Source organism: Tupaia chinensis, unplaced genomic scaffold (genome assembly GCF_000334495.1).
Source record: "Tupaia chinensis unplaced genomic scaffold, TupChi_1.0 Scaffold000542_1, whole genome shotgun sequence".
In the NCBI taxonomy this organism is placed as follows: Eukaryota; Metazoa; Chordata; class Mammalia; order Scandentia; family Tupaiidae; genus Tupaia; species Tupaia belangeri.
Genome location: NW_006160055.1, coordinates 188,111 through 202,310, shown reverse-complemented (window position 1 = coordinate 202,310; position 14,200 = coordinate 188,111). Strand labels below are relative to the sequence as shown.

Sequence of the window (14,200 nt, the reverse complement as noted above, 5' to 3'; positions counted from 1 at the left end):
CGGTCGACTACGTGGGAGTCCAGCGACATAGCCATTACGCTAACTGCTGGTTCCCATTTAAATAATTCTTTAAAAATAAACTATAGCAAGGTACCAGCAGTTATGGCTAATGGCTATGTCGCTGGACTCCCATGATGACAATAGCAAGTTTAAACTATAATATAATAAGTTAAATAATTCTTTTTAAAAAGTTAAAAGTAGGAGTTAATTTAAGTAGGCATTACCCTGGAGAACTGGTGGACATTATGGTGGGCTAGTTCATCCAGCCACCTAACCCTTCCTTGTAGTAAATCCGGTTCCTATGGGTTGGCCACAAATCTCTGGCCACAGACCTCATTTTAGAAGTTCTCACCCAAAATGTGAGCTCACCAGAATAAACGCAGCTCTGCTCAGTTTCCAGCTCTGTTCTCTGGCTCTAGGAACAGAGCCCTAGACAGCTGCTCAGCCCGCAAAGTCTGGCCGGACCTCCTGACGTCCCCTTGTGCTCTCCACACCTGGGCTCTGGCTCGGTCCACATGGGTTGCCATTAAAAAAAAAAAATTAAAAAAAAAACATTTTAATGGACAATATAAATTTATTTTTAAGTTTATTCACTTAGGGCCGGCCCCATAGCACAGGGATTAAGCTCTGTGCAAAAGAAACCAGATCTCACATGGCCAACCAAGGCTCAAATCCCAGTTCAGTGTCTTGAATAACATGGCAAGAGCATGTGCCCAGGATCCTGACAGGATGAAGAATTGGAGAAAAAAGGATTGTGGCATGACCAGGCCCCATTGAGGGTGCTTGCTCTCACTCAAGCGTGCATGTGTGCATGTGCGCTCCGGCTTTAAAAAAAAATTGAGGGCAGTTGGTGGCATGGTGGTTAAGGTGGCTGGATCACATGTGGCCAACTGTGTGGTTTGAGTCCTGGACCTGATAGCTTAGAAAACACACTAGGAAAAAAAAAAGCACTAGAGGGGACGGCAGGTGGTGTGGTGGTTCAGTCACTGGACTAGCACATGGTCGATTGCTGTTCGAGTCCTGGAGCTGGAGGCTTGCTTTCTCACTTCCCTCTCTCTGCCTCTCTCTGGTAAATGTATGTGCCCTATAGTAAATTAAATAATAATAATAATAAATTTAATTAAATAATTATTTAAAAACACACACACATACATACTAAACATGTGCATGTGTGCCCTCTGACCAAAAAATTTAAAAATTGAAATAAAATGTACTTACTCAAGAGGGTCTTCACTCCATGGTCCACCCCAGTCTCAGCTGGCTCGGATCACGCACACGCCCAGCACACTCTCGCAGGTCCTGGGACATAAACCCAGGTCCTTTCTCACGTCATCCAGTTGTGTTACCATTGCACCATCACCTGGCCCAGCACCAGAAATTTCCGGCTCATGGTTCTGGAGGTTGGGAAATCTAAGATCAAGCCATGAGCACTTGGTGCCTGGGAAGGGATCCCACTACGTCATAGATGGCACCTCGTATCAGTGTCCTCGCACGGTGAGAAGGAACAGGTTTACTCAAACCTCCTTCACAGGGCACGACCTTCATGCGTTCACTTCCTCCATAGGTTTTTCCATAGGGCAGGCGCCACCACGCCCGATGCATTCACTTCCTAAAAGCCACACTTCTTAATACTGTCACGCTGAAAATTAAGTTTCGGTGGGTTGGCAGGTGGCGTGGTGGTTAAGGGTTGCTGGACTTTCACATGGCCGACTGCGGTTTAAGTCCCAGAACTGGCGGCTTGCTTTCTCACTCCTCCCAACCCCATCCCTCTCTAGTCAAATAAATAAATGTGAAATAAAATAATTCTAAATTTAAAAAAAAGAAAAGAAAAGAAAGGAAAATTAAGCTTCGGGACCAGCAGATGGTGTAGTGGTTACATCACTGGCCTCCGGCGTGGTCAACTATGGTTCGAGTCCTGGACCTGGCAGCTTAAGATGCACACCAGGCACGTGTGCGTTTGTTTCTAAGATCCAAAGAGGAGACCGGAAGAGAAGGGATTGCGGCATGGCTGTCTCCCCTGGAGGGTGATTTCTCACTTTCTGTCTCTGTCTCTCTCTGTCTCTCTGGTGAGTGCATACACCTTAAAGCAAAACTCTCGCTAAAAAAATTAAATAAAATTTTTTTCTTAAGAAATAGAGGGAAAATTAAGTTTCGACTTACATTAAATTCAACCTAATTGGAGCAGAAGGGGGATCACAGGCCATAGCAGGCCCTTTGGTGGAAAGCAGCTGCTGCAGAAAGCACCTTCTGCTTTCTAGAACTGCCAGGAGCTCTATCCTGGCCAGCACTCACCCGTGTCGCGTCCGCCCAGTTCAGGGAGTGGGACGTGGGCGCACGTGGATGAGCCCCACACAAGCCTTGCTGCATGCTCTTTCTCCTGAGCCAAGTTTTTGATCATGGGATTAAAAATAGGGGCCAACAGGTAGCGTGGTGGTTAAGGCACTGAACTCCCACATGTCCAACCGCAGTTCAAGTCCCAGAACTGGTGGCTTGCTTTCTCACTCTCTCTCTTCACAAACTAAATAATAATATTAACCTGTCTCTCTGTCTCTCTCTATCTTTCTGACAAGCACACGTGCCCTATAGCAAAAAAACTGTCAAAAAAAAAAAAAAAAGAAAAGAAAAGAAAAAAAGAAAGAAAAGAAAGAACCATGAGACTGTGACCTCTGAGCATCTTCAAGCCTGGACTGTCAGCTGACAGACAAGAGCCAGGCTCCTAAGAAAAGTGAGCAAAACTCTGTGGGTTAACATGAACATTCACCCTCAGCGGCAGAGAACAACAAAGCAGAACTCTCACATTCTGTGCTACGCTCAGGCAATTTAATTACATTTTAATTATTTATATCTTGCCTTCTGCCAGAAACAATAAGATAAACTAGATGTAGGAGACAAAAAGGAAAACGAAAAATATGGATGACACCGTAAAGTGGAGACAGATGGGAATGGAGCTGAAATAGAAGAATTTACCAGAAAGACCTCTACATATGTAGGGAGGTGTGGGGTGAGGGGGCAGCAACTGGGGTCTAAACTGAAAGGCAGCCTATCTAAGAGGAAAACCTGATCAGTTACACATTCACAGTGTCCCCAGAATAAACACCCTGTGGTCTTCACATAAAAGAATCTTCTATTAGCCCTGCCCCCTACAAAGCAATCTTTCTAAGAGAAGGGAGAAGAGAGTGGGGTTCTATTCTGCACAAAAAGAGGGAGAGAGGGAGGACCAGAAGTTGGCATAATGGCTACGTCACTGGATTCCCATGTGGTCAACTGCAGTCCGAGTCCCTGATCTAGTGGCTTAAACTCACTCCAGGTACATGTGTGTGCGCATCCAAGATCCCAAGAGGAGAATGGAGGAGAAGGGATTGCAGCATGGCCATCTCCCCTGGGAGGTGATTTCTCACTTGCTGTTTTGCTTCCTCCTCTGTCTTTCTGGTGAGCTCACATGCCCTATACCAAAACAAACAAACAAACAAACAAAAAAAAACCACCTCTCCAAAAAAATAAATAAAAAGAATTCTTATATTTTTAACTTAACCAGAGAGGGACAGAGTGAGAGAGAGAGGGAGAAAGTGAGAAAGCAAGAATGATGTCTCCTCTTTAAAGGAACTTACCTATAAGACCCTGAGCAGAGAGTTCATTACCCACCGACCACTAGGCAGGAATTTCTGGAGATTACAAAACTGAAGAACACACCCACTGCCTTTAAGGAACATAATCTTGCGCAAGCTAGTAGTTTGGAGGTTGAAGTGGCTGGATCCCATGTGTCTGGCTGTGCAGTTTGAGTCCCAGACCCAGCTTGAAAAGCACACCAGACATGTGCGCACACATGCCCAGAAGCTCAGGAGAAGAATGGAAGAGAGAGAATCGTGGTGTGGCCATTCCCCTGAAGGGGGAAGTTGTGCTTTCTCACTTTCTCTCTCTCTTTCTCTAGCCATCTCTTTCTCTTGTGAGCTCATGCACCCTATAGCAAAATTAAAAATATATATATATATTTTATTTTAATCGCCAGAAGGAAACATTACACCTCTAAGGGAGTGGTAAAAAGACTAGAAAATGACATTTTGACAGTTTGACAAGTGCCAAAATAAAAGATTAGTCATTTGGTTCTTTGGGATCCCAGAGAAAGGACCTCCTCACCCAGTTCAGGGAGAGGCTGGGAGTTCAGGAAGGAAGTGACAGCCGAGTCCAGTGTTAAGGGGTGTGTAGGAGTCTGCCTAGCCAAAGGAAGGGCAGGGGAGAAGGTTCTCCAGACAGGGGGAGCAGCACCTGAAGCAAGGGCTCAGGGCTGTGGTCCCAGCAAGCTAGAGGTGGATGGGTGGGATAGGAGGGGTAAGCAGAGGGGCTGGACAGGAGGCCAGGAATGGAGATTTTTACCCTGTGGGCAATGAGGAGCCATGAGATTGCAAAAACAGCCAATCAGAGGCAGGCTGAGAGGGTGAGGAGGTGTTAGTGGTGCCCTTGTGGTAGGGCTGCGAGTTTGGAATAAAGATGCAGGACGGTGACCAGCAGTTGGCATAATGGCTGTCACTGGACTCCCATGTAACTGACCGAGGTTCAAGCCTCGGACCCGGTGGCTTAAACTCACACCAGGCGCGTGTGCGTGCGTGCCCAAGATCCAGAGAGGAGAATAGAGGAGAAGGGATTGCAGAGTGGCCAGCTCCCCTGGGGGTGATTTCTCACTTTCTGTGTCTGTCTCTCTCTGTCTTTCTGGTGAGCACACGTGCCCTATAGCAAAAAACTCTCAAAAAAAAAGATGCAGGATGGGCCAACCCATGGTATGGGGGTTGGTGGCCAGCTGTGATTAAGTCCCAGACTGGCAGCTTGAGAAACACGCTGAGTGCATGTGCATGCCCAAAGTCCCAATGAGAGGGAAAAATGGAAGAGAAGGGACTGCATCTGGACCATGTCCCATGGGGGGGAGGGGGATGCTTTCTCCCTGTTCTCTCTCGCTCGCGCTCTCTCTCTCTCTCTCTCTCTCTCTCTCTCTCTCTCGCACATGCGCCCTCTGGCAAAAATTAAAAGAATAAAATAAAAAATATGCAGGGTGACTAGTTAGATTGAAACTGCATTTAAAAAAAAAACAGTATTTTTTTGTGTATGTCCCATTGTCTCACACAATATTTGAGAATATTTAATAAAGAAGTATTGGGGGCCAGCAGATGGCATGGTGGTTAAGGGCACTGACTCCTACATGGCCAACTGCGGTTCGAGTCCCAAACCCAGCGGCTTGCTTTCTCACTTTCTCTTTCTCTTTCTTGCTCTGGCCTTCTCTGGTCAAAATTAAAATAAGTAAATAAATAAAGTTAAATAAAAATAATTATTTTAAAAATAAATAAGTATTTTAAAAATGTTTTATTTATTTTATTTTATATATTTTTTAGTTTGTTATAGAGCATGTGTGCTCATCAAAGATAGAGAAAGAGGGAAAGTGAGAAGGCACCCCCCAGGGGGATGGCCATGCCATAATCCCTCTGCTCTAGTCTCCTTTTGGAATTTTGGGTGTACACACATAAGCCTGGTATGTTTTCAAGCCAACAAGTCTGGAAATTAAACCACACCATCCTGAATCTTCAGGCCACCTGCTAGCCCAGGTATTTTTATTTTATTTTATTTTATATTTTATTTTAATCACCAGAAGGCTCTTGCACCGTAGGGATCGGTGGGGAGGGTGGCAGGGATTGACACTCTCATCTGATGGGCCCAGGTGAAAAGGGAGTGGGTAGGAAAACATCATTGGAACTATGGCTCCAGAGAGCTTCCTCTGCTGCCAAGTCCCCTCCAGCCCAGCCCCAGGACTGCACTAATCTTAGGCCCTGGGAATTCCTCCTCCAGCTGTCTGGTTACCTAGTTCTACCCAGCAGGTGAGATCTCTGCGATGATCACTAACTTTCTCAAGGAAGACTTTTGTGATAACTTCATATTTAGTAAAGTGAGGCATTTGACTCAGCCTGGGGTAGAATTGCCTCTTCCTCCTTAGGCCCTGGCTATCATCTCTTGACCACGGGGTCAGGTGAGATCAGGGAGGCTTTGAGCCCGAATGGCAAAGGTATGGAGGAGATGGGGCTAGGAGTCAAGGCTCTTCCTCCTCACGCTGTTTAGCATCTTCCCGAAAAATTAGGGGAAGAATGGTGGCTGTCAAGAGAGTATGGCTTTTGTCCCAGCTTTGGCAGTGAAAGGCTGAGGACTGGAGCCCATCTCCTTACTTACAAGCAGTTCTTTTTCTTTTCTTTTTTTTAATGAATTACTTTATTTAACTTTATTTATGAATTTAATTTGATGAGAGAGAGAGAAAGTAAGCTGCCAGGTCTGTGACTCGAATAACGGTTGGCCATGTGGGAGTCCAGCACCCTTAACCACCCCACCACCTGCCGGCCCCCTTACAGACGGTTCTAATCAGGCTGCTTTATCTACCCCTGGTGGCTTGGGAAGCTTTAGATGAAATTACCTATGTGAAGGGTATTGAAAGTGGCACCTGGAGGCCGGCAGGCCGTGTGGTGGTTAAGGCACTGGACTCCTATAGGAGCTGACTGTGGTTCGAGTCCTGAACCTGGCAGTTTGCTCTCTCACTTTCCATCTTTCTCTCTTTCTATATCTCTCTAGCTAAAATTAAAAAAAATAATAATAATGATCATGATGACGAATTTAAAAATTAAAGGGAAAAAAGGTGGCAGATGGTGGTTCGAGTCCTGAACCTGGCAGTTTGCTCTCTCACTTTCCATCTTTCTCTCTTTCTATATCTCTCTAGCTAAAATTAAAAAAATAATAATAATAATGATTATGATGATGAATTTAAAAATTAAAGGGAAAAAAGGCAGCAGATGGTGGTTGGAGAGTGACTCAAACCCTGTGGGAACTGAAGCTGGGGGGCAAGCCAGGACCGGCTAGCTTTCCAATCTCCCTGATCATCAGGAGCACCTGCAGGTGTTTGTGAAAGCATGCAGATCCCCTGGGTGGTTTCTCCTCCCAGATCCGCAATCGCAGCCTTCAGGGGAGACGTCAGTAAATGCCCCCAGTGAATCACCTGTCAGCACCTACAGCTAGACAGGTTTGACTCTAAGCTCCAATGGCCAGTGGCTGTTGACTGTGGGCACCTTACTCGCTCTGAGCCTGGCTGCTCTTATCTGAGAAGGGGAGGTAATAATACAGGGAGGCTGTAGGGTTTAAAAACAGCAATAGTCAGGTGCTTAGAGCAGAGTTCAAACTCTCAGTTACCGTGTGAAGCCCGGTGATTCTTTCTGTGATGAACACAACCCCCTTTCGGCCAGCAGTGTAACCGACCTGGGAAGGCTACACGGAACCCGGAGGAATGCATTTGCTGGGCCTGAGCTATGCCCTCCCACCCTGTCCTCTGCTGCCATGGACCTTGGCCTCCGGGCCAGCCAGACTGGTTGGGGCTTCTCAGCTTTTGAAGCCCCTCTGCCTCCATCTTGGGCTCCCTCTTCCTACCCTCCCTCTCCCAGCCAGGAAGCTCTTCATAGTTCATTTGTATTTGCCTAAACAATTCTACCTCCCAAGAAAAGCCTACAGCCGTCGTGGGCCAGCAGGCGAAGTGGTGTTTAAGGGCCGCAGACTCCCACATAGCTGAATGCGGTTTGAGTCCTGAACCTGGCGGCTTCCTTTCTCACTTTCCCTCTCTCTGTCTCTCACTCTGTCCCTCTCTGGTCAAATAAAAATAAATAAATAAATAAAGTTAAATAAAATAATTCTTAAAAATAAAAAAAAGCCTACGGCCATCTCTCTTTTTTTTTTTTTTTTTTGGTTTTTTCTATTGAGGTTTTTGCTATAGGGCGCGTGCACTTGCCAGAAAGACAGAGAGACATAGAGACAGAAAGTGAGAAATCACCCCCAGGGGGGATGGGTACGCCACAATCCCTTCTCCTCCATTCTCCTCTCGGGATTTTGGGCACGCACGCACACGCGCCCGGCGTGATTTTAGCCGCCCGGGTCCGAGACGCGAACCGCGGTTGACTACGTGGGAGTCCAGTGACATAGCCATTGCGCTAACTGCTGGTCCCCAGCCATCTCCTCTTATCCCAACTCTCCTTCATGATTTCAATGTCAAGTAAGCCTCGATGCCTCCACCTCAGCCAGCCCCAGATCATGGGTACGTATGTGCCTGGTGTACTCAAGGGGTCTCTGGACACAAACCTGAACCCTTCTGTCATGGATCAGTCTCACAGAGCATGTACTTTACCACTGAACCACTCTCAGGCCCCAATTCCTTTTTCTTTTTCTTAAGTTTTTAGTCGCTGGAGAGAGAGAAAGAGACGGAGTAAGGGAAAGCGAGAAATCACTGCACCTCCCCTGGGGGAGGGGGTATCCGCTGGTCAGCTCCCTCGTCTCCATTCTCCTTTCAGGATTTTGGGCACTCATGCACACAGAGTGACTTCCTTTTCATCCTCTTTTTTTTTTTTTTTTTTTAGGGAGAGATTTTTGTTATAGGGCGCATGTACTCACCAGAGAGACAGAGAGACAGAAAGAAGCAAGAAATCACCTCCCGAGGGAATGGCCACACCACAACCCCTTCTCCTCCATTCTCCTCTTGGGATTTTGGGCACGCCAATACACAGGCCTGGAATGAATTTTAAGATGCTAGGTACGACGCCTGGCAGGTGGTGTGGTGGTTAAGGCCACTGGACTCCCACATGGCTGACTGCAGTTTGAGTTCCAGATCTGGCAGCTTGCTTTCCCACTTTCTCTCTCTCTCTCTCTCACTCTCACTCTGTCCCTCTCAGTCAGATTAAAATAAATAAAGTTAAAAAAAAATTTTTTTTTTAAATAAAAAGATGCTAGGTCCAGGACCTGAACCTCAGTCAATTATGGGAGAATCCAGCGACATAATCATTATGACATCTGCTGGTCCTACACAGAGTGATTTTCTTTTTTTCTTTTTTTTCTCATTTCTACTTTCTTCTGGTACACAATGTGATTTTCTTTTCTTTTCTTTTCTTTTTTTTATTTTAAGAGGTTTTCGCTATAGTGCGTATGTGCTCACCAGAAAGACAGAGAGACAGAAAGCAAGAAATCACTCCCTGGGGAAGGGGGTGGCCACACTGCAATCCCTTTTCTTCCATTCTCCTCTCAGGATCTTGGGCACGCACGTTCATGAGCCCAGCATGAGTTTAAGCCACTGGGTCTGGAACCTGAAACGCAGTTGGCTACATGGGAGTCCAGCAACATAGTCATTACGCCGACTGCTGGTCCCCACAGTGTGATTTTTCAAGCCACCAGGTTTGGAACATCAAACTGCAGTCGGCCATGTGGGAGTACAATTCCTTAACCACCACACTCCCTCCCTGCTGACCCTTCCAATTCCATTTTTAAAAAAGAATTATGTATTTGTGAGTCCAGCAGATGGCATAATGGTTATGTCACTGAACTCCCACATAGTTGACCAGAGTTTGAGTCTCGGACCTGGCAGCTTAACTCAATGCTGGGCGCCCATACACGTGTACCCAAGATCCCGAGAGGAGAATGGAGAAGGGATTGTGTCATGGCCATCTCCCTGGGGGATGATTTCTTGCTTTCTGTCTCTCTGTTCCTCTGGTGAATACACATACCCTTTAATAAAAATCTCTCTAAAAAAAAGGAAAAAGGGGGCCAGCAGGTGGCATGGTGGTTAAGGTGCTGGACTCCCACATGGCCAACTACGGTTAGAGTCCCAGACCTGGTGGCTTGCTTTCTCACTTTCCCTTTCTCTCTCTATACCTCTGTCCCCCTCTGATCAAACATAAATAAATAAATAAAGTTTAATAAAATCTTTTTTAAATTTTTTTATTCATTCATTCATTTACTTTTAATTTGACAGAGAGAGACACAGAGAGAGAGAGAGGAAGAGGGGAAGTGAGAAAGCAAGCCACCAGGTCTGGGACTCTAACCGTAGTTGGCCATGTGGGAGTCCAGCACCTTAACCACCATGCCACCTGCTGGTCTCTAAAATAATTCTTAAAAGAAAGAAAGAAAAAAGAATTATATATTTTATTTAGTTAGTTTTAATTTGACCAAACAGACAGAGAAAGAGGGAAAGGGAAAATGAGAAAGTAAGCCGCCAGGTCTAGGACTCAAGCCACCGTCAGCCGTGTGGGAATCCAACACGTTAATCATCATGCCACCTGCCAGGCCTTCAGTTCCATTTTAAGTCACAAAAACTTGGGCTTTTCCGTAACCATTCATACTAACATTCGAACGTTCGAACGTTCTCCTCCTGGGTAATCACTCCCCAGTTAGTCCAGTCTCTTTAAAACACCAATACCTCCGGTACCTCCTCCGCAGCCTCGCTCCCTCAGCCTTAACCTGGTTCCTGTCGCTGAGCAGAGAAGAGCAACCAGAGTCTGGCCACCTGCATTCCACTTGGCTATCTGATAGGAGACTGCTTCTCGAACTTTCATGTGCAAACCAGTCCGTTTGGGATCCTGTTAAAGCGCAGATTCTACTTCTGTCCACTGAGAATCTACGTTTCTTTTTGTTTGTTTATTTTTGAAAAGCAAATCAAGAATATTACCATGGAGTCTACATTTTTTTCTTTCTTTTTTAATCGTTTATTTATTTAATTCCACGTGTTATTGCTATTTTTTAATTTGACTGGAGAGAGACAAAGAAAGGGAAAATGAGAAAGCAAGCTGCCAGGTCTGGGACTTGAACCATAGTAATCCATGTGAGAGTCCAGTGCCTTAACTACCATGCCACCTGCTGGCCCCTACCTCTCTTTTTTTTAGATTTTTGAAAATAGGGCACAAGCACTCACTGGAGAGAGACAGAGAGAAAGAGACAGAAAGAAGGAAAGTGAGAAATCACCCCATGGGGGGATAGCCATGCCACAATCCCTTCTCTACCATTCTCCTCTTGGAAGTTTGCACAGGCACCTGGCATGATTTTCAAGCCTCCAGGTCCAGGACACAGACCTCAGAGTCAGTGGAGTCAGACATGTATGATACGGTGCCTTAACCACCTTGCCTCCTGCTGGCCCTGGAGTCTGCATTTCTTTTTTTTTTTTTAATAAAATTATTTTATTTGACTTTATTTATTTATTTATTTATTTATTTATTTATTTAAATTTGACCAGAGAGGGACAGGGTGAGAGAGAGAAAGCGAGAAAGCAAGCTGCCACGTTGGGGACTCGAACCATGGTTGGCCATGTGGGAGTCCAGTGCCCTTAACCATCCCCAGTGCCCTTAACCAGCCTGCCCCCTGCCAGCCCCTCTTTTTTTCTTTCTTTTTTTTTTTTTTTTAAGAGAGATTTTTGCTATAGGGCATGTGTACTCACCGGAGAGACAGAGAGAGATAGAGAGACAGAGAGTGAGAAACCACCCCCAGAGAGGAGGACCACACTGCAATCCCTTTGCCTCTATTCTCTCGAGATTTGGGGCATGCACACACACCCCACCAAGAGTGAGTTTTAAGCTACCGTGGTCAACTACATGGGAGTCCAGCAATGTAACCATTTCACCCTCTGCTGGTCCTGTCATAGGATGGGAGTGTTGAGCTGCGCTGTGTAAAATCTTTGGTTCTTTGGGTCCAGATCACTAAAATTAGAGACCTGCCCCAAGGCGCAAAATAAAGCCATGACCACAATAAAAGCAGGTAGAAAAGAGAATTTAATAGAAAAGAAAGACTTAGGCGGGCAGGTTGCTAGGTATCAACTGGGTTTGGAACTGGTTTAGGTGTTATTTTGACTACCAGAGGTGATGATGAATATTTAACAGTGGGAGGTCTGTCACACTATTATGTTTTTTGTTTGAATTCGGCTTTCTCCTGGCTTGCATCGCTCTCAAAGGTGAAGAATTTGAGGAATTTGATTACCTAATTGCACATGCCCAGTGTGAGCCCTGCTGATAAGAGAATCCTAATTAGGATGAACCGCCCTAGTAGTTTACTGCCCCCCACCCCATGGGAATCAGGATGTTGACCAAAAGGTCTGGTTGGGTCTTTCTGTATTTGTGAGGAATGATAAGAGGGAAACTCAGTCATCCCTCTGTGTTACCAAGGAAGAAAAATGGGATTTGCCTCGCCTTCCTGGTGCCAGGAGTTGGGTGGGAAGAAGTCCATTGTCTTTTTTTTTTTCCCCAAAGAATTATTTTGTTTAATTTAATCTATTTATTTATTTGACCAGAAAGGGACAGAATGAGAGAGTGAAAGTGAGAAACCAAGCCACCAGGTCCGGGACTCAAACCACGGTCGGCCATGTGGGAGTCCAGCGCCCCAACCACCACGCAACCTGCCAGCCCTGGGAAGAAGTCATTTTCATGGTTGTAGCTCCTGATAAGTTGTGACTGATGTGGCATGTGTCCTTTTGCTATTTTCTCAGGGCTGCCCCCTCATTACCAGCTACCTGCCAATCACAGTTCCTGCATTTTTTTAAAAAAGATTTTTGCAGGGGTGGGGGCGGGGGCAGCAGGTGGCGTAGTGGTTAAGGGCGCTAGACTCTCACATGACCAACTACAGTTCAAGTTCTGGACCTGGTGGCTTGCTTTCTCACTTTCCCTCTCTCTCTTTCACTCTGTCCCTGTCTGCTCATATTTAAAATAAATAAAGTTAAATAAAATAATTGTTTTAAAAAAAGATTTTCACCTTAGGACACGTGTTTCACCAGAGAGAGACAGTGAGAGGGAAAGTGAGAAATCTCCCCCCAAGGAGGATGGCCAGGCCACAATCCCTTCTTCCCCAGGGGATCTTGGGCATACACGCACACCTACCTGCCGTGAGTTTCAAGCCACCAGGTCCAGGACTCAAACAGCCGTCGGCCATGTGGGAATCCAGTGGCGTAACTGCTACGCCATCTGCTGGCCCTGCAGTCTGCATTTCTAATGGGCTCCAGGTGAGGCTGCAGTCTGTTGGTTGGTGGACCATTCTCCACAGTGTCCAGAATCGAACTCCTCATCCACACCCCCACCCTCACCACAGTCAGCGAGAATTCTAGCGGCTTGCTCCTTTTCCACCAGGATGCAGAGGAGGGGCTGAAAGGAGGGCTGTCAGAAGGAACTCCTGCTTAGTGTCAAAAGACAAAGTTAGAACAATTTAAGGATCTTAATTCACTTTATTTGCTATTCTAGAATGGAGCTACATTCCATTCCATAAAATAGAATAAACATTCCAAGGAGCTGAGCTGAGGACAGAGAAGGGCTGAAGAAAGTGAAAAGAACAAAAAGTGATCATTTCAAAGTTACTTTCCAACAGCAGGGCCAGGGAGATAGAATGGGAAATAAACAGAGTGGTTAACTTCAGGTTTCTTTGATTAGTTCTTTTCTTTTTTTTTTTTTTAAGAATTATTTTATTTTATTTATTATTATTATTTTTGAGAGGTTTTTGCTATAGGGTGCATGCACTCGCCAGAAAGACAGAGAGAGACAGAGAGTCAGAAAGCGAGAAATCACCCCCCAGGGGGGATGGCCATGCCGCAATCCTTTCTCCTCCATTCTCTCTCGGGATCCTGGGCATGCATGCACAGGCGCCCAGCGTGAGTTTTAAGCCACCAGGTCTAGGACTTGAACTGTGGTCGACTACATGGGAGTCCAGCAACATAGCCATTATACCAACGGCTGGTCTCTATTATCATTATTTTTATTTGTTTAATTTGACCAGAGAGAAACCGAGAGAGAGAAAGGAAGAGTAGGAAAGCAAGCTTCCAGGTCCACGCCTCGAACCATGGTTGGCCATTTGGGAGTCCAGCACCTTAACCACCATGCCACCTGCCAGCCCCCCTTCAGTTACTTCTTCTGGATAAGGACTGTCAATAAAAATAACAAACTCTGTAGAAATAACAATTAATGTGGTTTATTACTAAGCACAGAATTGAGAGACCAACCCCAAGAAAGACAAACTTTGTTGCTTGGCATTCTGGGATACGGTGGTTCCTTTGTATGGTTTTGAGGACAGGGAAGTTGTCAGTCAGCATAAAGAGTCTTCTACGTTGGTAGAAGAATTGGAAGTCTGATTGTTGCTATCCCACATTCTCTGGGTTTCTCCAATGGTCGGGTTACAGCTTAGATTTGGCTGGGGCATGGAACTTGGCATGAATGGCTCCATTTTGATTTTAGTCTGATCTGTTGAGGTCTAGTGCAGGAAGGAGCTTACATCACAACAGTGGCATCCTATACCTTCTTAAATGCATTTTATTTATTTATTTTAGAGGTTTTTGCCTTAGGGCATGTACACTCTCAGGAGAGAGGCAGAGACAGTGAGAGGAAAAGTGAGAAATCATCCCCCA

General features: G+C 45.7%; 1 protein-coding gene across 4 annotated transcripts in view; it reads left to right on the top strand.

Moving 5' to 3' along the window:
* Positions 1–14,200, top strand: part of PNKD (PNKD metallo-beta-lactamase domain containing) — a 103,656-nt gene that overhangs the window by 34,714 nt on the left and 54,742 nt on the right. The gene's annotated exons all lie outside the window — the stretch shown is intronic.